Genomic DNA, 25,716 nt, shown 5'->3' with positions numbered 1-25,716 from the left:
AAATTTATGCTCGATGATGCCAAATTTGTAAAAATTTCCAAATTATCTCTTCGCAAGGTCAAACTTGCAAAGATATGGAAACTAATGTTAAGTTTGCGAAAATTTGCAAACGATCGACCGAGCTCGTTGCGATCGACCTCTTCTTAATTTAGCAATGTTGATTATTTTCCTAACCATTTCTCTGAGAATAATTCAAATGAAAAATGTTTAAAGTACACATTGTAAACGATATGTGTGGTCAAATAACCCTACAAGGCCAACTGGTAACAATTAGGGACAAAAATATTCAGACCTGTTTGCACATATTTGTAAAATTAAAGCATTATTTTACAAAATTTGCAAAACTCTTTATAGATAATTGCAAATTTGACATTAAGTTTAAACCAGGGTAGTGCGGAATTCACAGCGGTGACGCTGGATGGGGCCTTGATTGTGTTTTTTTGGATGTGTTTTCAAGATTGCTTCAACAACTGAACATTTCCTTATTAAATCAACTAAAAATTCAATAATGCACATTGTAACTTTTAATCTCATGCCTTTCGAAACATTCTTTTCCTCTGGTGAGGTAAAAGTATCTTTAACGATAAGCGCTGCCTTCACGGCTCGCGGATTAATAATAATACAATAGAGCAACAGTTTGTAGCTACCAAGAGTGAACTCGCTAGCCTGTTAAAAGCATTAGAAAAACCCTGTAATTGATGGCTTATGTCTAAAGGTGTGGCTAATTTTTCGACGTTTTGTTTGAAAAATGATGACAAAACATTTAAAAATTGCACTCGAAGTAGCACAAAAAGGGTACTTAGCTGAAAAAAATTTTGACCACCGCCCTTAATTTTAGGTCTCCTGCTGCTGCAGTTGCGTAAACAAACTCAGCAGCCGCATTTTGAATAGTATTTGATTTTAGACAATGAGCGGTAGCGTCGATATCAGAAGAACGACCTCGTATTTGTCCATGATTTCAAGAAGACGTCAGCAGGATTCAAAAAATTATCAGCAAGAAGGTCTCATTTTTACAAACAAATATAAGGTGACCGCTGAACAGGCTGTTGCGACCTGTTTTCGAATGCTATTGCTTCAGTAGAAGAGAGAAATTTGGTCATTGAATGCATTCAAAGTGCATTATGAACGCTTTCTGTCATAGTAGTAATTTTTAATACGAAGTATGTACTATACGCTAATGTGAAAATCATTAGGAGCAAATGCGGAACTGAAGCAGTTACAGGAGCCACATCTTTTACCATAAGCTTGATTGTGGAAGATTCCGAGACGTAAATCCAGTCTCTTCACTCAGTGGTTACTGGTCATCGTTCAAGTCCAAAAGTCTGAAGCCTAATCATTCTCGAGATATAAAGACCCTTAGACAACATAAAATCATGAGGAGTCGTGTTCACAGCAGCAAATGCTGGGTACTCCTTGAGATATTGGAGTGTTATTTTTGTTACCAAATCAATAACAATCATACGTAGGCAGCTATGCATTGATTTTGATATTGTCTGACCTCCATTCCTGGGAGGCATGCCTGCAGCCAGGCGTAATGGGGAAAATAGGTTCTAAAATTTTAAGGAAGTGTCTCTCCCAATGACAGTTGTCACAAATTTGCACGACCTCAACCCGTGGTTCCGCAAAACAATGATGTCGACGAGTACCCAATGAATATTGAGCGTTTTATAGGTAGCTCAGTTTTTTGGTGTTTTTTTAATCCTTTTTTCAAACATCACGCAACATTTTTGGGGTTCATGCATCACTAAAACTACAAATAAATCTTTTTTGTCTCTTTCAATTGCTCAAAACCATTTGAAAAGCTGATGCTGCCTTCAAAGTTAATGAAGTTAATTTGTGAAGAATGTAAAAAGTTAGAATTTTCTCTGTTCCAGACACTATGTCATCCGTTTTCGTTGGGAAAACTGATTCCTAAGTAAATAAATGAAGAGATTTTGCTACATATGCCTAGATAAGAGCTAAAACACAAAACTATTCTTTTACTCCAATAAAATTACGTTGTTGATCTTTTCCGTATGTGCCTCCGTTCATTTTGCAATGCCTTGTTACAGAGAACGTGCCATTACACAGTAAATCTTGAGGTAAAAATAGGGCACGTTCATCTGGGGCTGCAAGTATTATGCGCCAACTATTTGGGGGGGGGGGGCACTAATGAAGATTTTATGCCACCCAATAGTGTCACTTTTATTCAAGTTCACATACAACTGCCTGAAAATTTGGACGTTCATCCCCAGAATGACGTTTGATATGTAGGATTGTTTATTAGGTTTTGTTTGTTGAATTGACAGCAAATGACAATTTAACTCTGAAACGACAATTCATTTATTACCATAGTGCTTCCACTCTTAGTAAAAAGATATTTTGCGCCCTCTGGTAGGTAACCTTGAAATTTTTTGTCGGTTTAAGTCAAAGTCACAAACGCACCGAAAAGGTGATTATAATGATCTCAAAAACCAGCTCAACTTGTTTTCAACCACTAGTAAGTAGTTTTGAAGTTGTTATGATTTAGTTATAGATCAACCACTTTGCTTGGTGTTTTTGGGTCAAGCTGCTTAAATCTATTTAGCTTTGAAACGAGGCTGACATTTATTTTGTCCTGGGATTGCATTCATCATAGTAATTTAATATTTTTCTCTTTTTTGCATTGTTATATTGAGAACTAGCTGAGTCGAATTTTTCCGCTCAAAAAGATGTAATAGTGGGGCAGCAATTGGAGATTTTTTTAAGGAAAAAGGAGCTTAAAACTCTTACATCTTTTTGGGATGCGAAGGGGGTAAAATGATGTAAGAGTGAGGGGGTAAAAGATAAACTTAACCCGATTTCTACATATTTTCGGTCTGTCAAGAGGGTAAAGTGACGTAAGAGTGAGGTGACATGACTTGACTGTAATTACTTCTTGTTTTTGTTTAAGGGATCAAGAAGGTTGCAACGTTGAATTCAAATAATATTTGATTTCCTGATTTATCTTCTGCTACTTATTAACTGACAAGACCACAATCTGACGCTGCCATGCTTAACAAAGTTGAAGCAATGAAAAACTGCAGTTCAAATGTAAAATTAATTACGAGTTGACAGAGAACGAATTAAACTCAAAGACTAAAAGAAATTAATTTCAAAAACGTATATTTGACGTTATGCGATTTTGATAGCGTTTGAATTCGGGTGTCAAAATCACCTAAGACTTTACCAAAAATGTACTACGGTAAGTATCAGCCGGCGGATCAAACTAGCTGTGCTCTTGAATCAATGACGCGGTCACAATTTTGTTTAAGAAGGTTATGCAATAAGTTTTGGGCTAAAAATTCTTCAACAGATAAATCAAATCTCCGTGAAATATTTTAATAGCAATATGTCAAACTCTCCGTATATGATTATATTTGGATTGGCAAACTGTTTTCTGGTAAGGTGTCAAGAAGCTGTAAAGTTTTTTTTTATTTCGCTGGAAGACTTCTTCCATGGTTCTTATGAAGGTTGCTTTTCTTCTACTATTCGGTGCAATTTTTTCCGTTGGACTCCTTCCTGTATGCTCTAATGGTAGGAGATGTTTTGCCTATAGTTTCTGAAATTTAGATTAAAAAATTTTGCTGGCAATATAAGGCATTCCGATCTTGCACTTGTTTGTATTCTCGTTTACTTTCTTTGAATTGTGCCTTCAATTAATTTGTTTTTATATTTTTGACAATGTTTACAAAGTTTTTAGATCTGCAGCGGTTTAAATTTCGCGGACGGTGAAGCGAGAAAAATGTGTATAAATTTTTCAGATTTCAATCAAATCGTTACTATGATTAGTAATCGAAATTTTATCTTACCCGGGTCGAGGTTTGGCGGTGAATTTTCGTAAGAAATGCGGTGAAAAAAAATAATTTTCAACGCGTATTTCTTACATCTTTTTGCGGTGAATGCGGTGAATCGCGGTGAATTATTTATTTTCACCGCGTTCTCAGAGTTCTTACAAAAAAGAATCGTCCCCACACGGGTTCGAACCACTGACCTCCTGCATGCCTGCCACTGCTTAGTCCACTGCGCCAACTTTCACTAACATCTTTGAAATTTCTTGTGAATTTAAATCAGATTAAGTAAACTTTGGAAATCATGTGCGGTGAATTTTTGTAAGAAATGCGGTGAATTTCGCGGTGAATTTTTGTAAGGAATGCGGTGAAATGTGGTGAATTATTTTTTTCACCGTTTTCACCGCTTTCACCGCATTTCTTACATTATTTTGCCACAAAAGTTGATGCGGCGAATTTTTGTACGAAATGCGGTGAATTTTGCGGTGAATTTTTGTAAGAAATGCGGTGAAATATTTATTTTCACTGCATTCACCGCAATCACCGCATTTCTTACAAAAAATTACCCTAAAACCTCGACCGGGTAACTACTTTTTTAAAAGCTGCAAATAGTTTTATAAGAGCTGGAATCATCCTAGAAAAACAAAAATCATGTTTTATGGTCACGAAAGTTGTATTACTCGACAACTATTTGGTAAAAATTTATAGCATTCGGACAAATAAAATTGAACTATTATTAGTTACAGTTATTGCAGTGTCTACAAGAATCCTTTTTATTCAATGAATGTTTCCTCATGTTTTTTTTATCGCCAACGAGATGACATAAAGCTCTGCGGCCAAGCCAGGAAGTTGAACAAACTTATTTGTGAGTTAAAATTGAGAACTGAGGTTTCAGCTCTTTTTAAGTACAAGTGTAGATTTTTGCTAGTATAAAACGTTCAAATGTCAGTCCCAATGAATCAAATAAAGTACTGTCATCGCAAGATGTTAGGGCAATAAGCCCTAATTCACAAGCCAATTGGTAATTGAGTTCCCCAGCGGCAGTCAAATTGTTACTTTGCAAGATCTTGTAAGATTCTGGTAAGATCGTGCAAGGTCTCCTCCTGATAGAGCAGGATCAGAATGAGACGGGAATGTTTCTTCCAACCAATTTTAATTCATTATGATAAAGATTTGAAACCAATATAGCATCAGTTTTAATTGTTTTCTGTGCATACTCCAATATAAAATACTTTCAAATCGAACATTATTTGTTTTGCAAAACAAGAAGATGTATATAAATAGTCTGAAAAACATTAATATCAACTAATTTTGAGAAACTCTCTATATATGTTTGCATTGGCCAAAGAACCCTCAAGAACTAAGTCTTAGTTGACTCAACTTATGTCAAACCTAAATAAATACGTCAAATTATCTTCTAAAGCTCACTCAAGTGTTCCTTTTTGATAATTTTGCTCTAAATAAATGATAACGCGTCGTTTACAACCAATGAGAGCAGATTTCAACCGGAAAGATAGTCAAAGAACTGTGCAATATGTCTATTTGTCATTAACGATGTTGCACGAAAGCCATCGTCAGGCATAATCTTGAAAGATAGCCATCGTCTTCCAATTTTTTACATTTTGCATAATATCCATCGTTTTGCAAGACATAACAAGTGAGCCAGTCTTGCCAGATTTGGCACGTTAACCATCAACTTCAAAGAGCTTGCAAGAAAATTATCGTCTTGTAAGATCTTGGTCGACTTATGAAAAGACTATGGGTCGACCGATATGGGATATGAAAAGACCGTCGGCCGACATATGAAAAGACTTTAGGTCGACCCTTACTAAGAGGTCGACCGAGTATTTAAGGTAGGGAAATACCCCCCCCCCCCCCCCAGGTCGACTTTTCATAAGTCGACCGACGGTCTTTCCATACCAAATGTTGGTCGACCGCGGTCGTTTCATAAAGCAGGTAGCCTATTTTGAATGAACCATTTTTGCAAGATATCCATTTTTGTATGATTTTACAAGATAACCATCTGGTATCAACTAGGGTTTCAAAATTCAGCTTGAAATAATGCTGAATAAGGATGAATGATGGTATCTTTGAACAGCTCTTAAAGGGTTATTTTCCAAGAACCGACTTTCAATTGTCATTGCTTTTAAAAAAAAGCATTTTATTTTTAAGGCTGATTTTCTCGCAGGTAACACTCTCTGTTTTTGTAGATTATTTATTACCGAAACAAATCGTGATCGATTGAAAAACCTTAAATTTTTGTTTATTAATTTTGAGCTCTCACCTTGATCGTATCTTGAAGAATTGACGATGCAACCTTTTCACAAAAATAAACCCTAAGATTAGGAATGTTGACTCCGTTTTATCAGTATTAACAAAAATATTCCGACAATATAACGAAGACAATGATACTCGTTCTAAGCAAAGCATCTTTTTGCTGAGGATATAATTCTAAAAAATTACAATTTTGTCAATTTTCATTAAGTTGCAACCTAGAACTTCGTGATCTGATTAGCCGTGAAAGTATCTAAAAGCATGATTTCTTTTTTTTGAAATTCAATCGACCAAAAGAAACAGTTATTTGACGTCATTAGTCCTAAGATTATCAAGCCATTCAAATAATTTTGAACGTATTTTCGTCATTAACGTGAAAAGGTTGCAATGATATTGAGTTTTAGTTACACAGAAGAGTCGAAGTAGACAGAGAATATGAAGAACTGACTGACTGTGAGAGCCAATGAGAGAAGAGAAAAGAATAGAGAATTGCGATTGGTTGACAGAAACGACAGTTTTGACAGTGATGTTTTATTACTGTTCTTTTTGTCCTTTGGTTCTGAAATCAATTTAATTTGAAGGGCTTTTCAAGCACGCCAAAGTTTCAGACGCAAAAAAGTTGCCAAGTACACCAGAAAAAGAGCGATGCTGCTCATGAAAATAACCGTCTGAAACCTACATTTTCCAAGTACGTGCAAGTTCCAAACGAGCGTTTCTAAGATTTTGGCAAGATCTTCCGAGTCCTCGCGTGATTTTCCCAGGATCTTGGAAGTCCTCGCGTGGGGTGCCCAGGATGAAGTCCGCGACCTAAGACAAGTATGGGCCAGACGGACCTGGTTCGCGGACAGGGGGTCCGGGCGACCGAGCTCATAGTCTGGAAAAATTTTCTGTCGCGCCGCTCTGTCTGGCCCATACCGAAATTGGGTCTGTTCTCTCTGGCCCATACCTGAATTGGGCATGTTCGGTCTGGCCAATACCCAAACATTGGTCTGTTTCGTCTGGTCTATACCCAATCTTCGGTCGGTTCGGTCTGGCCAATACCCAAACATCGGTCTGGTTCGTCTGTTCCATGCCTAGTCGCGGGTCTGTTCGCTCTGGCCCATATACAATCTTCAGTCTGTTTCGTTTGGCCCATACCCAGTCGCCGGTCTGTTCGCTCTGGCCCATTCCCAAACGTCGGTCTGTTTCGTCTGGTCCATACCCAGGCTTCGGTCTGTTTGGTCTCGTCTATACCCAATCCTCGGTCTCTTTTGATAAACTGGAGATCACAAATTCTCTTATGGAAAGCTGTCTAAACTCATCCATTGAGTCAGAAAAATACACTAAAAGATATACTAAACAAAATTTGTTGTCAACAGTTGGGTTTTGTTTTTTTTGGCAATGCTTTCTTAATTGGTTTTTCCTTAGACGAACTAAATAGCGCAAATATTAGTTTTTATGAAATGAATATATTATAGCTAAAGGGTAATGCAAAATGAATATATTATACATCTGGCCCAGGTCTTGGGTCTGTTCGGTCTGGCCCAGAGTTGGCCATGGGTCTGTTCGGTCTGGCCCAAGTACTGAGTCTCTTCGGTCTGAGCCAGGGTTGGTCTTGGGTCTGTTTGGTCTGGCCCAGTGTTGGCCTTGGGTCTGTTCGGTCTGGCCCAAGCACTGAGTCTTTTCGGTCTGAGCCAGGGTTGGTTTCGTGTCTGTTCGGTTAGGCCCAGGGTTGGTTTTGGGTCTGTTCGATCTGGCCCAGGTACTGAGTTTTTCAGGTCTGGCCCAGTGTTGGCCTTGGGTTTTTTTGGTCCGGCCCAGGTCCTGAGTCTTTTCGGTCTGGCCCAGGGTTGGTCTTGGGTCTGTTCGGTCTGGCCCAGGGTTGGTCTTGGGTCTGTTCGTTCTAGCCCAGTGTTGGCCTTGGGTCTGTTTGGTCTGGCCCAGGTCCTGAGTCTTTTCGGTCTGGCCCAGGGTTGGTCTTGGGTCTGTTCGGTCTTGCCCAGTGTTGGTCTTGGGTCTGTTCGGTCTGGCCCATGTTCTGGGTCTTTTCTGTCTGGCCCAGGGTGGGGCTTGGGTCTGTTCGGTCTGGCCCAGTGTTGGCCTTGGGTCTGTTTGGTCGGGCCCAGGTCCTGAGTCTTTTCGGTTTGGCCCAGTGTTGACCTTGGGTTTGTTTGGTCTGGCCCAGTTCCTGAGTCTTTTCTGTTTGGCCTAAGGTAGGTCTTGGGTCTGTTCAGTCTGGCCCAGTGTTGGCCTTGGGTCTGTTTGGTCTTGCCCAGGTCCTGAGTCTTTTCGGTATGGCCAGGGTTGGTCTTGGGTCTGTTCGGTCTTGCCCAGTGTTTGTCTTGGGTCTGTTCGGTCTGGCCCATGTACTGAGTCTCTTCTGTCTGGCCCAGTGTTGGCCTTGGTTCTGTTTGGTCTGGCCCATGTACTGAGTCTTTTCTGTCTGGCCCAGGGTGGGTCTTGGGTCTGTTCGGTCTGGCCCAGGGTTGGTCTTGGGTCTGTTCGGTCTGGCCCAGTGTTGGCCTTGGGTCTGTTTTGTCTGGCCCATGTACTGAGTCTTTTCTGTCTGGCCCAGTGTTGGCCTTGGTTCTGTTCGGTCTGGCCCATGTACTGAGTCTTTTCTGTCTGGCCCACGGTGGGTCTTGGGTCTGTTCGGTCTGGCCCGGTGTTGGCCTTGGGTCTGTTTGGTCTGGCCCATGTACTGAGTCTTTTCTGTCTGGCCCAGGGTTGGTCTTGGGTCTGTTCGATGTTGCCCAGTGTTGGCCTTAGGTCTGTTCGGTCTGGCCCATGTACTGAGTCTTTTCTGTCTGGCCCAGGGTGGGTCTTGGGTCTGTTCGGTCTGGCCCCGGTTTGGTCTTGGGTCTGTTCGGTCTGGCCCAGTGTTGGCCTTGGGTCTGTTCGGTCTGGCCCATGTACTGAGTCTTTTCTGTCTGGCCCAGGGTGGGTCTTGGGTCTGTTCGGTCTGGCCCAGTGTTGGCCTTAGGTCTGTTTGGTCTTGCCCAGGTCCTGAGTCCTTTCTGTCTGGCCCAGGGTTGATCTTGGGTCGGTTTCGTCTGGTCCAAGGTTGGCCTTGGGTCTGTTCGGTTTGACCCATGGTGACCAAGTTCTGTTCTGCCTGGCCCATACCTGAATTCGGGTCTGTTCTGTCTGAACCCCCCTGTCCGCGACCCATGTCCGTCTGGCCTATAACTGTCTTGGGTCGCGGACTTCATCCTAGGCGGCGCACAGTGGTGGCAAATAATCAGAAAATGGTCAGCTAACGCAGATCGATTTGGCCTAAGGCTGTTCCATTACGCAGAAAAAAACAGTTTTTGTTTAATTTTCAACTAGTATCGTAGCCGGTCGATGTTTAAATTAAATTATGATTTCCAGTTTTCAGACCGCGTTTGTTGGGTGGCCGAGGTGAAAAAGAATTAATTGCCAAATATGAAAAGCTGAACATCCAACTCACAATTTTGTTGCCCGATTTTTATTTTTTTCATTAAGCCTTATTTCAGCAGCACGAAAATAGGAAATACGGAAAATATTTTTCGACAATGTTTTTAAAAAAGATCAAATTTAAAAGGTACAAAACTTTTGGCAAAATTATAACTTACAAGTTATAAACTGCGCTGTTTCAATTAATTACAGAATTTGTCATTAAATTCAACAGAGTCACACAATATATAACGAAACTCACTTTTAGCTGATGCGCCTTTATCAACGACACCTTGCTTCGCCATTTTTTAAACTTAAACGAAAGCTAAGTTTGAAATAGTTTCTGATTGTTGAAACTGCTTGAGTTGGAATTCTAAGTGGTAAAAGGCGTTCAATGATTTTAAAAATGGATTGCTTTTGAAAAACAAAGAGTTAGAATAGAATTTAATTAAAATCTGCAAGTTGAATAAAGCATTCTTAATTATTTTTATTTGGAAATAATTGTCAGGTTGCAGATTTTTTTTGCTTTAATTAGAGCAAAATAGCGCATATACAATTGTCTTAAGCAATCATTTAAATAAACTTGCCTCTTGTTTATGAAAAAAGGAAACTCAAATAAGATATTCCACTTATTAAGCGCCTAAAACTGATAAATGTTCTGTATTCTTATAAAACTGATCTGTTGCTTTTTTCACGACTGTTAAATTAGCCGACAAAGTGTTAAAGTCAAATAGTTCGATTGCTAGTGAACAGTGAGTTAATTCTCTATTTTTCGAAGACTTTTGATTTCTCACTTATTTCGTCTTCACTGTTGCAAAAATATATAATGTTCATTCCATTGATGAGCATCTATAAATTTCATTTGCGCACAGCAATCCGATTATTAATCATATTCAAAGGTTTGCTAGAAACAACTTTTAATGAATTGTCGAAAAAAACATTATCAGTAGATATTGGTTCAGCTTTGTTAATAAAGAGATAGCAGAAAGGAGAAGCAGGATCAAAACAACAAAATTGCAAAAGCTTTCACCTGGGTTGATATTTGAGCGAGTGTAAGTAAAATATTTTGTAAAAAAATCCGTTGAATGTGCTGAATTTATGTATAAAATAAGCTGAATTTGTTGAGAGTTTGGTTTCAAGCCCATAAAGTGAATAAAGATAATTTCAGAAACTGTCAACTTATTTTTCGGGACAATTCGCCATATTTTTCAACACTTCCTTAAATAAATTCAATACCACAAAGTTTTGGCACAATTAATATATAATTTCAGCACATAAGCACTTCAGAAAGAGTAAAATTAGCGCGCTCAGCACATTTCTCAAATAATATCAGCGCTTTTTCTAAAAAGAAATTCAGCACATTTCTCAGCACAGTTCCCATAAATATTCATCGCTGCAAAACTTTAGCAAAATCCTTACTTAATTTCAGCACTTCAGAAAAAGAGTGAATTTCAGCGCCTTCAGCGCATTCCCCACATAAAAGATTTACGTGCATTTTTTTATAACTGTTGCTTCTAACGGTGGCGCTAGAACTGTCGCTTCATGTATGCTCGGTCATTTTTGCAATTCTGAAGAGGCACTAACCAGTGATAATTATCCGTTGCAGTTTTAATAAAATAATAATATACATTTTCGAAAAGAAACTATTTGAAAAACGTCACAATATCGTCCGAATTGGAAGAAGTAAGACAATTCCACTTAAACAATCTGGTTTCATTCAATCAAGTATTGTGGCAACATACTGCAGTTGCGATAACTGCTTTATCTTAAGAGTTGACAAAATCCTCAAATCGTTTGGTTGTTTTCTAATTTTTTAAAATTGAATTGCTGTTGTGCAATGCTTTTTAGACTTGCTCCGATGCTGATTTTATATTTGATGAAGCAGAAAAAAAACAAAGCAATTTGCGAAAAGAAGCCATGAAAAGGCTTTTGCTCGTCCCACAAATTACCCGTGCTCTACAGGCGCTATCAAGCTCAGAGACAAATTTCAGCATAAAAAAATCTTGCATTATTATCCATTTACTGTGTTGACAAGTGGCAAACTTTTGTATGTAATGCGTTGAAAATTCAGGACATTGCCCAGATAATTATTTAAGTTTCATGCGCAGAAAAATGTTTTTAATTCATTGTTTGTCAGAGCATTTCGTACATAATTTTCAGTAAATATCTGGACCCGGCTAGCCCAGAAATAATTTATATCAAAATCGATAGTTTTTCATCTACTGCCAATTTAGTGATAATACAACCAAATGAGTTAGAGAGAAGAACACGAAAAATGCTTAACATTAAACTCTTATATTTAATAAGTCGAATATTTAATAACAACCGAAATATTTTGCAATTTTTGTGTGAATAAAAAATGACTATCTCGCAACTCCAGACTAAATATACCAGGAAAAATTTTATTTTGCATCAATTTCAACACCATCTGAAAAAAATAAAGAGTAAGAACATTAACACAAAAAATTCAAAGATTCAATTGACAATTATTGAAACCAAAAAATGTGATGTAATCGAAAACAGTTTTTCACTTAAGTCGTCCCAAATCTCATGCAAGTTCATACAAAAGACTCGAAATTTTAACTCCGAATATCTTTCGTTTTAACGACTGTTCTAGCCCTGGAATTATTTTGAAAGATATAAGCCCTTTTTTTGGCGTGAGTGAATTTTTAAGACCAAGAATGTACAACGAAAATTTGTGAAAAAGTTACACTACGAAAATTGCAACTTAAGAAATTCTTTGCTTTTCATAGGTGATTATATAACACATAGGACATGAAATTCTTCAAAACTGAGCGACAAAGAAAGAAAAAAACCACTAATAAAAAAATTTTAAGAGAAGTTTGTTTTTAGACTTAAATCATTGTCTCACGAACCACAACACACAAAATAAACTATGAACTACAGCATAAAATATAAATTTGTCCTTCGATAAGTTTTATGTAGTTTGAAAGATTTAATACCTTTTGTTTTCTGTTCTGCTCGTTTCTTAAGTTCTCAAGCACCGTCAAATGGATTTTTTATTAAGTAGGGCTTGCGAGCATTTAAAATGAAAACAATCGAAATAAGAAATTTCACAATCTTAAATCTCAAAACAAAACCTTGGGTCAGCATAAACTTCAAATATTTATGAAAGCGGTTTAATAATTTATCGTTAAAAATAAATTTGTTTTGGAGTCATACTTCAATATTTTTACATGAGAAAAATGTAATTCGAAATCGCAAAAAAAAATTGCCAGGTTTTTATTTAAAATCTCTTTTTGTTTCTTTACTATTGGGTCTAGGTGGGTGAAAGTTATAACATAAGTGTGTTTTCGGCAAATTTTGTCTATAATATAAAGAAAAATTCGGCTGGTGATATATAAAGTTATCCTCAAGTTTTGCATTTTTGTCAAATGTTTCTCAAAATTCGTATCCTATTTCAAAAATATGATGTGACGCCTCAAGTCCAGGAGTTGTTGAATGTCATTCCTACTGTTTTAGTAGTATCTCCTTCCTATAAGAACTCTACAAAAGAACGAAGTTATTTTAGTTTGTCTACTTTGGTGAATATTTGAAGAAGAACGTTTTTTTTTTCAATTTCGTTTTCTTGTTGAATATCCCCTTTATTGCGCCCTTATAGGCTTTATGTGCTTTATTTTAATTGTGTTTTTGTTTTGTTGTGTTTTATTCGATCTGTTTTTAATCTTGACCTAACCGGGATTCAATTTAAAGATTTAAAAAATAGTGCCGCATAGAAAAGGGCCTCATTTAGACCATGTTGAACCTAAATAGCTATGAAAAACATTTTGCTGGCCTTTATCAATCAATTGGACTTTTGCTCGAACCAAATTTTGTCACTTTTGACATCTCCAAGACCCAAAAAGTTAATCTGGAGTTTTTCGCAACCAGACTTGGCCTCTGGACTTTTCCTCGGCCCAAATTATTGAGGAGTAAAAATTGCGTCGAGGAAAAGTAAAATTATAAGTCAAGACAAAAAAAGATTTGTTTTTTTTTATCCCGGTCAAATCTATTGTCATTTAATGGGTCGAGTAAAAGTGTTTTACGTGCCTCAAATATTTAACGTACGTTGTCTCGGAAACTTTTGCTTATATGGTAGCCAGTGTGTATGCTCCTTCATTTTATGCAATTCTGAAAAACAATACCTGTCAAAAATGTGTTAAATTTTTGAAAAAAGTAATGCTATAATTTGGACAGGAAAATAACGGTATAACGCGACGTTTATTCACTTTTATCATGGCTCATGACACAAAGGTTAGTACAATTAAGCTACCGAGTTTCATTCAATCAAGTAATGCGGCAATCTAGGCCAGCTGCGAATAACGCTTTTTCTTAATACCCCAGCGAAACTTCATGATCTTTGGCAGTTTTTTAACTGTGTTTCAAGTTGGACTGCAATTGTGCCATGCTGTTTAGCCTTGTTTCGTTGCTGCTTCACTGTATTTAGCAGCAAAATGAATGAGATTTGCGAAAGGGTAGCCTTATGAAGAAACGTTTGCTCAACGCATTAAAAGATCATGCTTGACCCAAAAGACCTATGAAAAGATATGGACCTTGCAATTAACGCATATCTTGTAAGATATTCCATGACTCTTGCAAATAACATTTATCATGGGGGATAGAAGATCTAAACGCATATATTGCTAGAATTTTATAAGATCTTGCAAGACAGAAGTCGGAAGTTCGTTTGTCCAAAAATTGCAATTTTTATATCTAAAATTTTTACAGATCTGTAAGTTTCCCTAATGGATTGAGTTCGTTAAAGTATTGTTTTTCGATGATTGTATAAGTGCTCGCCAAAAACTGTAAATGGTTAATTTTGTCAGCCTACCAATCCGTCTAAAACACGTATTATAGCAGAACGGCACTTGTACTAAGGCTACCGCTCAGCTGAAAATGAAAAAGTTGGGGGGTCCACTTTTTGCCTTAAATCCTTTTTCTTTAGTAAAGATCATACTCAGTCTTCAAAAAAAATTCCCATAAAATTTTTTTAAAACCATTTGCCTTTATTATGTGTGACTAGTTGTTAAGCAAGGTCAAACGTCATATAAAAGCCACCGGTGACATGCAGCTAAAGTCACAAAATTTTTCTCTGAAAGTTTCACCCAAACGGAACACATTTCTCTGACTCTGAAATCAATCAAAACTCGGCTCAAAGGATCATGGAAAATATTTTCAGAATTCATTTGAGCTGAATCAAGTGCATAAGCATTTTTCGTACGTTTTGGTGTTGATAAAACAACGTTTTTTGGTGATTAAATAAGTACTTGGCAAAGAACGTAAATTGTCAGTTTTGTTAGCCTTAAAATACATTTTAAACTCCTTCTATAGCAGGACGCACTTCTAATCAAGTTGAAATTTTAAAATAAAAATACGAGGGATTAATCTTTACCAACACATAAAAACCAGTATATCTTAAAACTTGTAGACAACTGAAACTGACCCTTGTACATAGACACAATCACTCATAAATACATGGAGTCGACTATATCTAATCTAAAATTATGGAGTCGGCTATACCAAATCATAATGCATAGAGACGACTATCCCTAATCTTATCACATAGAGTCGGCGCTCGGCTGTGCCTTATATTGAGACATGCAAATTCTATGCCCTACTTAACACATGTGCAAGACCGCTACAACCTATCCTATTGAATGGGGTGGTCAAAACACAAACCCCCCGGGTAGGGTGGTCCAACCTAGTTCTAATTTTGCTTCTCCTCCGCATAGTGTGCGTCTTTAAAGGCGACGGCTTGATTTCAACATTTTGCTTCTGATTTCACTACGGCTTGAGAGTTATACCTGGTTATTTTTAGTCGTTTGTGGTTAAAATCAATACTGCCTTCAATTTCCTAACTTCATGGTTGGAATTATCTCAATAGGCAGAGATGTGCCTTTAACCATAAATATAGTCAAATTATGATTTGTTCAGAACAGCCCGCAATTTGTAGAAAAAACAATGCAATCAAATTATTGTACACCTTTTTTGGGGTTCTTATAAGCGAATTAGTCTCCCTTGATTGCATTATTTAATCCAGGTATGACAGCTAAGAAAGTTCTTCTGCAAGTAAGAGGTACTTAAAAGAAAGTAAAAGTTATACTCGAAAAATCTTTCAATAATAACTGTTAGGAGTCACTTTTGTTCAATGTAACTTTTAGTTTACAATTACATATTTCCTTTTAAATGTTTAACTTACCTTTAAATTACGATTGATGATACTGTTTGTAAAATGGCACTAGAAATAGCTATTTTTGCATAGTAATATAGTAAATAGAGGGGGGGGGGGGGTTACATCAAATATTCCAGATAATCAAAATTTTCCATTCCCCGGGTCAACGATCATACAACTTTCTTTGATTTCGTACTAGGTCATATATGATTTGTATGATTTCTTAGTAGTCATACAAGGATCATACAAAAAATCAAACTTCACACTAAAATGCGTAAATCAATACGCGCTAAACTACTGATATCAAAAAAAATCGATCAAAGCGGCCACACTTTAGGAAGAAAAAAATTTTTTCCTAGTAATCGTACTAGGTCATATATGATTTGTATGATTTCTTAGTAGTCATACAAGGATCATACAAAAAATTTTATATGATGCAATGCGTTGGAAACGGTAATAGAAACTTCCGGAATCAACAAATAAAACCATAGTTGGTAGTAACAACAGTTAACAGAGCAAAAAAGAATATTCAAAATTCTTTGTTATCGTACTAGGTCATATATGATTTGTATGATTTCTTAGTAGTCATACAAGGGTCATACAAAATTTTTTATATCATGCAATGCGTTGGAAAAACTAATAGAAACCTTCAGAACGAACAAACAAAACCATAGTTGGTAGTAGCAATAGTTAACAGAGCAAAAGAGAAAATTCAAAACTCTTTGTTATCATACTAGGTCATATATGATTTGTATGATTTCTTAGTAGTCATACAAGGATCATACAAAAAGTTCACAAAAAATTTAGAAACTGTCTATGATTTCTTTAATTTCAAACTAAGATCATACACCTATTAGAATGAATTCTTGGGTTTCATGGAAGTAGACATGTATGAATTCTTTGATTTCATAATAGGATCATGTATGACTTCTTTGGTTTCATACTAGGTCCATATATGATTTCTTTGATTTCATATTAGGATCATATATGATTTCTTTGTTTTCATAATAGAATCATACACTTTTTTGAGCATGAATTCTTACTTTTCATGAAAGGATCATGTATGAATACTTTGACTTCATGCTGGGATCATATATGACTTCTTGGATTTCATTCAAGGATCATATATGATTTCTTGGATTTCATAGAAGGATCGTACTAAGAAATCGAGTATGGACAGTATGAAATCATATATGATCCTTGTATGAAATCAAAGAAATTTCAACCCGGGTCTATTCAAGATTTTGGGTCTCTCCCATTATAGCCCCCCCCCCCGCTTAGTGGTAAGATAATCTATAGCCCCCCCCAATCATGGTAAATATACCATGATGGGGGACTATATTTTCATGGGGGTATAATGGGAAAGACCCAAGTTTTTAGTTGACTTTTATGACTTTTATGACTTTTTGAATTTCAATTACTTTTGAGTTGTTATGGGCATTTAAAAAGAGCGTTTTTTTTATTCTGTTTGTCATACTGCTTAAAAAAGAAGATCGTGCTAAACTAAAGTTGATTGAAAATAACTCTCTTCGATAGTGTGTTTTTAACCAAAATGTTAAATCAAATATTTATTTTTTCAATTTTCGGCTTCGAAGATCTTTATAGTTTTTAAGACTATACGTTTTCATGTTGAGTTTTACTGTTCATCATTTTCTGAGATTGTTGAACAGTCAAAATGTGCGTTTTACTAATTATTTTTCTATGGTTGTGTGACTCAACATAAGGAGTTATAAGTTGTCGTTAGTGTGAGAAATAGTAAAAAAGTAATTACATAGTTAGTGTCAAGCTGATAAACACATTTTGCTTGCTTGTAATTTTTAACTCAAACATTTTGTTGAAGTTCTTAGTTTTGTTTAAGTGCTCTGTATAAATTACGTGTTCAGGTTGGTAGGAGTGATTACATTTACTGTTTTTGTCTTTCTCACAAAATGACAGACCCTCAGCCCCCCCCCCCCCCATAGAATCTTTACTGTATTAGGGAGAGGGTTCAGTTAAACTTTATATAAGGACTTTATCGGCAAAGACCCACTGGTTGTTAGTGTTGCTATTGAGATAATTTTTGCCTCCCTTAAATCATAAACGATATAGTCCCTAAATTGCCCCATATTTTTTTGAAATAGACCTGTTTTTGCGTCCGTTTACGATTAGTAGGTTACCATTAAAAAATATTTTTAAGATAAGGAAGGTACAAAAATTGATGTTTTATGGTCAGTAAAGCTCCAATATATGGTTTGCTTATAGGTAGGTGAGCAAGTACAAAAGTTTTATGTTAGGAAAAGACGCACTTGTTAGAAAAATCTCTTAAAGACAGTTAAGAATTTGTTTTTGAGTATCCAGTATGGTTTTCTACGGCTTCCCTACTGCTTTTTCAACCAAGGCTTGGATCCGGCAAAGTTGAATTTACTGAAATGATTATGGGAACATGAGACCGAGGAGACTCTAAAATTTTGCCTTTAGGCTCTCTCCAAATAAAAAACAACTTCTTCCGACGGAAGACACAAAATTTGAAAATATCGTTCCATGTCAATTTTGCAAATTTATATTTTTCCACTTCCTTTCACCGAGATGTTTATGTTTCCTGAACCATTTCTGTTGCCAAATTTCTTCTTAGAGCAACAAAGTGTCGGGGTCTCTAACACGGTCAAAGATTCAATCAACTGAATTTAAGATTATATATAAAAACCATCTCGAATTTTTAGTAGTTATTTAAGGAAGATATATTTATTTATATGTATATATATATATATATATATATATATATATATATATATATATATATATATATATATATATAGAGAGAGAGAGAGAGAGAGAGAGAGAGAGAGGGAGAGAGAGAAAAATTAGGTTAGGTATATTACATGACGGACATGTAAAAAGATATCAATGCCGAATTCCGAACGTGAGTTTCTGTTTTCTTTATTTTTCTGGAGAAACATATTTGAAACTGCTTTAATCGACTTCATCATCAATCGAATGTCAGTGGTTGATTTCAATTGGTTGGAAAATTTAATATGTGACATCTGATTGACAGGTCTACAGGATATTGATAACACCAATACAACATCATTTTTAGAATCAAGGCTATTTTTGTTGCCATTGGCATATCTCACGTTATTTTCTTTTATTTATTAAGACACGCGAAGGCTCGGCTTGCTCAGGTTGTGAATGTTCTATAGTTAACGTGGCCGCGGAAGCGTCTTCTTGATGTGAATGTCTCACTTCTGTGCACTGCACTTGAGTTTTTCTGAGTATGATATGGTCTCTTCCACTGGTTATTCAGTTTTCATACTACCAATCTCTCAATTTGTTTATTGTTCAATAGAATATTCCATTTTGTGCTATCAAGTTGAAATGAAAGTAGTGTTTAAGCCCTTCCTGATACTCGAAATAGTTATTACTCAAAATCCGCGAAAGTTTTGCTCCCCACTAGTAGTTAAGCTGGAATTTTACCCGTCATTTTCAAGTGTCGCGATGTATTATCACTGTCTATTTCAGAAAATCTCCAAACAACAAGCTGAGATTGGGACTGAAATGCCCGCTTGAAATGCCCGCTTCTTTGTTGGTTTTGATGTTTCAGCTGTGTCATTAGCACTTGGATGATAGAAAGATGATTCCACTTTCCTAAATCCCAAATGTAAATACCACTGATTAGGCTCACTAATTAACAATTCGTAACATTATCAGATACTAAGATGTTAAATTTAGAGAATCTTTCAAGTGTTTGACCAAAAAAGTATTGATAGTTTTCGTTTTTCTACTTTGGACGGGAAAAATTCTATTGAACTGAGCTTGCATTCCTGATTATGAATTTTTTGTCTTGGTCCTTCTTTTATAAACCCGTTCCATAAAGAAGCGTTCCCAAAAAATTGGCTTGTGGCCACATATAAACTGTTTAGCCTGGGCTACAACTGTTCCAGTGTTCAAGCCTTGCCATACTATGATTCCTCCAAGCTCGTTTTTGATTCCTGCCAGGGTAATCAAATTACTCTGTACGAAATAATTGTTGTTAATCGGAAAGCGTACTCAATCACTGCCAGATTTGTCTGCCAGTAGTCCCTTCTGCTCAATGCAACTGCTTCTGTTACCTCACACTTCAACTCAAAATCGAACCCCATGGGGGTGATTCTAGCTTATGATGACTATTGTTTTTGCTGATGTATAATTCTTGCTTGTTTGTGATTCTAGCTGATGTGTGATTCTAGCTATGATGACTTAGAGTGTGATTCTTGCTGATTTTAGCTGATGATGACTTCATGTGACTCTAGAGATCATAGATTGGTTTAGAGTCGGTCTGTTGGGTAATTTGTCTCCGTAGAATAAATTGCTCAGATCTTGTGACCATAGAGACAGTTGCCAATTCTTCTCCTTATACATTGGAGTATGTCTTATCCCCTGGAGAAAATCTCCTTGAGATTTATATGGTACTGGTCGTCCTTCTTACAAAAGAACTCCGCCAATTGCTTCCTCAGAGGCATTAGTTGCAACAATGATTTATTATTTCAGACAATAAGACTGTACAAGTGGGATAGCACACATTTTTTTATGTCGGTGAGAGTTTTGTTGCATTTCGTTGCATTTTCTTATATTTGTTTCATTTTGCTATATTTCTGAGAAATTGTTATTTACAGAAGTCAAAAAGATGTAGATCTTTCGTTGGAAAATTGGGAGGCATTCTTCAATAGAGAAATGATAGCCCGATGAACGTTTGGAGATGTTTTTTTGATATACAGTGGTATTGCACTTTTAATTTTTTAAAAAAGCTTTGGGATCTGGAACTCGTCATTTTTTTGAAATTGAGTTTTCCAAAAGGTTGTCCCGCTTCGAGCTGTTTTTTCAAAATAGGTAAATTTCCTTCACGTACTCGATTTTTGACTGCAAGCATTCCTTTGGCAAACTTTTTCGTGGCAATTTTATAAAGACTAACCCGTCATGTTGAAAAATTACAACACTATTGACTTTTTCAGCATCGATTTGATGCAATTCTAGACGATTGATGAAGATTTTTTTGATACTTGGTCTAGTCGGAAATCTTGAGTGTTCCCTGGAATGTGTTGATTGCGCATATGTCCTTTGCTACTTCGTCGAGTTCAAATCGATATTAGGCACCTGACAGCTCAGTTTTGCCGACGTAAGAAGCCTCATGAAGACTAAGCGTTTATCGATGCTATTGATAATGCACTTTCAGGTCTACGCAAAGTCTCAATTCGCCACTCCTCTTTGATTGCCACTCTTTGATTGTCACACTGTTGATGCATTAGTGACTCTTCCTGGCTGCAAATGGTCAATGATCCTACTTCCCACTATCTGTATCAATTCTTGGCTCCCAAAAAAAGCTACCACAAAAGATCTTATAACCCAAAAATTGTGAGATACAGCCGGAAATCAACCAATTAATTGTCGTCTCAACCGGGCAGTGGTAGTGAACCTCATGGAGACCCAAGCACACCTTAGGAAATAGTATAAAACCAAAATCTACAAAAACCTATTTATAATTATAAAAAGGGAATTGAAAATTGTGAATATCTTATTCGGACAATTGATTCTTGGGTGATCAACGAAATAACCAGTCAAAGTCATTGAGCAGCATATCACACGTTTGGACGTGTTCCGTTCTTCATCAATTGGTATCTATCGTGTTTTGCAGAAATTTGTAACATAAATCTATTTGGTTTATACAAGTTTTTCCGCTCACATAACCACTTAATCGGTTATGGTCACCTCTCATTCAGTGAGAAAAGAAACCGTTACCCCCCTCCAGTTGGGTGAGAATGATGTATTTAGTGAGAAGCCCCAGACAAGCTATTCTCTTTATTGTCCTTCGTGAGGTTTCAGACCAACCACCAACAACTTCAATTGACAGCGGCAAAAAGATTAACCCGGCTTCTTGGCAGTCAGCATCATGGGCAGCTAGTTTGCGTTCGTCAACATATGTTAACGTAAAAATGTGCGTATCCGCCACGTTTGAAATTATTGTTGATTGCAGGGATGACATCATTCTTACATCAGACGCTGCTCGTTTTCCATGTGTCCGGGAGGTAAAAATACGTTCGGGATTGGTTGTTGCTGCTAAGATTTTTTTAAGCGAAGGGCTCAGACTTTCAGAGAGACAAGAAGAGAAAACTTTATCTATCAAACATTCATGAGGATGAATATCATCTCCTCGTCCTCCACATGTTAAAGAATGGTCCCTGTATAGATTTCGATGGCACCATTTTTAAAGTAGGAACAATTTTGAGGACCATCACAAAAAGGAATACCCGGTTTATATTTGAGGCAAATTTGGAGTGTGTGGTCCCAGTGCGGAAATAGGAGGCTTAGTTATTCAAGTACCTGCATGAAGATTATAAGAACACTGCAACCGAGCTCTTTCACAAACTTTTGTGGCCTGTGACAGAAGATCATTGAATGACTTTTGATCAAACTTTTCCTGAATTTTCTTCTGAAATCTCCTATCTATATCTTGCAATCCAACAAGACAGCTTGCGTTAATTTCATTTTCCAGAGTGGGTTTCATCCCAATACGAGCTTCTACTGTAGACGGAACGGACTCCACTGAACTAATAAAAGCAGCTATATGTCGATCTCTTGAGCATCTCAATCCACCCAACTTGAAGTGCATGTTTGCTCATTTCCAAATGCTGCACGTAACTATTCCCTTGATTAACGTTTCAAAGAAAGTACGTCTTTAGTAACTGAGGGGCTTGGTTTAACTGTGCGCAGAGAGTAGATCATTTTGGGAGTACCAGTACAAATTTTGGGTATGCCATAGGCTGCATGAGGATCGCTAAGTTGGTGTGAGCGATCCAAGAGGGGCCTAGTTTTCTCCGACTCTTGGATAGGACTTTTGCATGATGAATCTCCATACCAATTGGCAACCTGAGTTTTTCGAAACCTTCAGGATCACAACGCTTAATGTTTTGATCTGACCTGCTCATGGTTGGCAACCACAACATAAATTTTGAGGTCTTTGCGTTGAAGCCCTCACTTTGCCCTCACTTTCCAAAATATCTAAGCTATGCATTAGTTCGGCTTCATTTCCCGTCAAAATGCCGTTGTCAAGATACCAAGAGTTCTGTAAGAGCATGGGGACTTCCTGCTGAGGCATTAGAGCTAAAGAAAATAAAAGTAGCCCCCTGGGATAACCCTGTTGTTTCCCACTTTAACTATTTATAGGTTGCCCGTTATAGAACAGTAAACTACTTTTTGCGTAGCTCGAGCGGACAAACGGATACATACATGGTAATTTTTTCAGGCATTTTGATAAAACGCTGTGTCGTTTGATGCAATTGCATGCGTTTTGAAAATCTATCTTGGGGACTCTTAAGACTTCTCTCTTTCCACACTCTTTATATATTAATTTTATTGCGTATATAATATATTATGCGCCTCCCTTTATCACAGCTTCAAGTTGATTGGGACAGAAAATTTCTAATGCTTCCTCCTTTGCAAAGGAAACAAGACATTTAGCAACAGATGGCGGAAATTTTCTCTGATATCAATGGGTCCTAATTATGTTTTCTACATCTTCAGAGCTGTTAGCGAGGCTTTGCAGAAAATAGGGGGCCGAGGTCATTTGGAAAGCCACTAGCTGAGCAGAAGTTGGATGTAAAAATAACTATATGATAAAAAACTGTTGAAAATATAATTTTTGTAGAATGCTCTTAACTGACCTGACACCAGATCGAAAGGTCACTAATCTTTTATTTCTGGAGGACCAGAAAACTGCGTTTTAAACTTGAACCTACGATCTTTTCAGTTTAATTCTTCCAGTTTAATGGGTGTTCACTATTTGCACCCCCAGACTCACGTGCCATTTTTTAAAAATAAAAGGAGGCACAATAGGAACAGATTGGATGGTTTTGTTCCATATAGCTAAATGAGGGTACCATATAAAACTTGCTGTAGGGAAAAAATGTGCGAGAGGTGACAGGCAGCATTCGGAAGCTCAGCTCAAGTCATGTTCGACTGAATGCTAAAACTTAATATTGGTTTTCTCTACGAGGAGATTTTCTAAAAACAAGACAACGTAACAAATGGCCCCGGACAAATTAGACGAAACAAAGACTCAAAACAAACTGCATATGGACGGTGCAAAAAAGCGAACAACTTAAAGTTTACTTATTTGACAGAAATCAGACTCAACTCAAACTAGGAGCTGCTAAAAATTCATAGAAACCAAAGCAAACACTTCTTCTGACTATCAGGTCACAATTACATCCATAAAAAACCTCATTAAATAGAAACACGTTTGAGAGAAATGACGCAAGTGTTCCATATCTCAGGCAAAAAGTAGACCAAAGTGAGCAAAGTTGAAGACTGACAAAAAGAAAGACGTTTCACAAATGTTTTGTATTGCACTTTGTGTTTATAAAAATTAAGAGAAAATTTTTTTTTACTTTTAGTCAATCAAAACAGGGTTTTCGAGCTCTTTTGATACCAAAAATTGAAAAAATGCACATTTATAATAACAACGTTTTCTATGAAGAAGATGTAATCATAAAACTTTACTTAAATAAGTTTTAAGGGGTTTTAAATTAAGTAGGATGTAATGAAAATGAGCTCCAACTGGTTTTCAAACCTATTTAAAAGATTACTAAAAATAGACATCTTTAACAACTGAATTTTCGGTGGACATTTTGTAAAAGAAGAAAGGTCAATGATTTTTTTTGGCCTTTAAATAAGTAAAGTCCCCCAAAAGTGAACTTTTTGATGTTTTATGAGTCAAAAACTGGTTTTCCGAACTGATTTGCTTAATAATCAAAAACAATTGGATTCTTTTAACAGCATCTTCATGGATATATAAGAATTTTGTGTTGGAACTGCTTGTGGCCCTTTGGACTATTCATCAGCCAAACACAAAAATGTTTAAGATGGAACTATGGTTAAAAAATTTCCATAAAATACATACATGGCGTTTCATGATTGGTAAGTTTTCTTTTTCGCGAACAATCCAAGGGCGCCCTTCGGACATTTTCCAAATCTTAAAAATGAATTTTTTGTTTTTGCAAAATCCAAATTTTTAAAAGTGAAAGTTTGTCTCGCAGTGGTAGTTTGCCGAGGGGGAAATATTGAAGATCTCGAAAATTTGATCCATCGTACCATCAAGAAACTATTGGCCTATGTGTAAAGACTGCAGATGGGATATACCAAATCTAAATGCTAAAACTGTATTATAAAACATTTTGTAGCACCCCTCAATGTTTTTTGTATCATTTATGACCTAGAATGATTTCCAAGAATTTTTTTTTTCAATTTTTTCTACCGAATATAAAGGTGATACAATTTTTTGGATATAAAATTTTTTGTATGATTTCTGTAGGATTTCGAAAGTTTCATATATACGGTATTGGTATGACTACTAAAAATCATACAAGTTAATTGACCTAGTATGGTTATTAAGAACCATTTATGACCTAATGTGAAATCAGAGACAGTTGTATGATAGGTGACCCGGTTATACTAGGATTATAAGTTTTCTTAAAAACTTCTTCATAAACTCGAGATATCAACCCCCCCCCCCTGGTGATCGATAAATTTAAAATCTTGCAAGAATCTTGCAAGAAATCTTGCAAGGGAATGCATAGTTCTTCCATTTTGCTTGCAAGATTCTTGCAAGGATTGAATCCATATTGCAAGATTCTTGCAAGATTTTAAATCCATCTTGCAAGAATCTTGCAAGATTTTGAATCCATCTTGCAAGAATCTTGCAAGATTTTGAATTTACATTTACATTTTTGTCCTGGTTACCTGGCTGCTTTTTTACTGTTGGTTGAGCTGAAATAGTTAATCAAATGTCGGATAATCTTCTGAAGTCAAGTTAAAACCTGACTTTTTCGAGATTTTCCAGTATAATTTTTGTGGTTCATCCCTCCTCCTTTTTCATTCCGGGCTGGGGCTAAATTTCTATTTATTTGTCGGAAAGTTGTATTTGAATTCAAAATCTTGCATGAGTCTTGCAAGATTCTTGCAAGATTTCACATTCAAAAGGCGTTGACGAAAAAAGTCATTTATTTTCAGTTTTGCTGATCAAGAATTCTGATATCAGTCATGATATTTGGTTTTCAGTTAGTTGTAGCTACCAAAAAC

At 36.6% G+C, this 25,716-nt stretch overlaps 1 protein-coding gene across 1 annotated transcript in view; it reads right to left on the bottom strand.

The window, feature by feature from the left end:
• LOC142345565 (hepatocyte growth factor-regulated tyrosine kinase substrate-like) overlaps positions 1–11,766 on the bottom strand; it is a 99,828-nt gene extending 88,062 nt beyond the window's left edge. Inside the window, exon 1 of the mRNA XM_075397663.1 lies at positions 11,756–11,766. The gene's annotated coding sequence lies outside the window, so the exon portion shown is untranslated. The remainder of the gene's footprint in view (positions 1–11,755) is intronic.
• Between the last annotated feature and the right edge of the window lie 13,950 nt (positions 11,767–25,716).

Source organism: Convolutriloba macropyga, chromosome 9 (genome assembly GCF_964194025.1).
Source record: "Convolutriloba macropyga chromosome 9, txConMacr16.3, whole genome shotgun sequence".
Classification (NCBI taxonomy): Eukaryota; Metazoa; Xenacoelomorpha; order Acoela; family Convolutidae; genus Convolutriloba; species Convolutriloba macropyga.
Note: the sequence above shows the minus strand (reverse complement) of the source record. Positions and strands in the feature narration are given on the sequence as shown.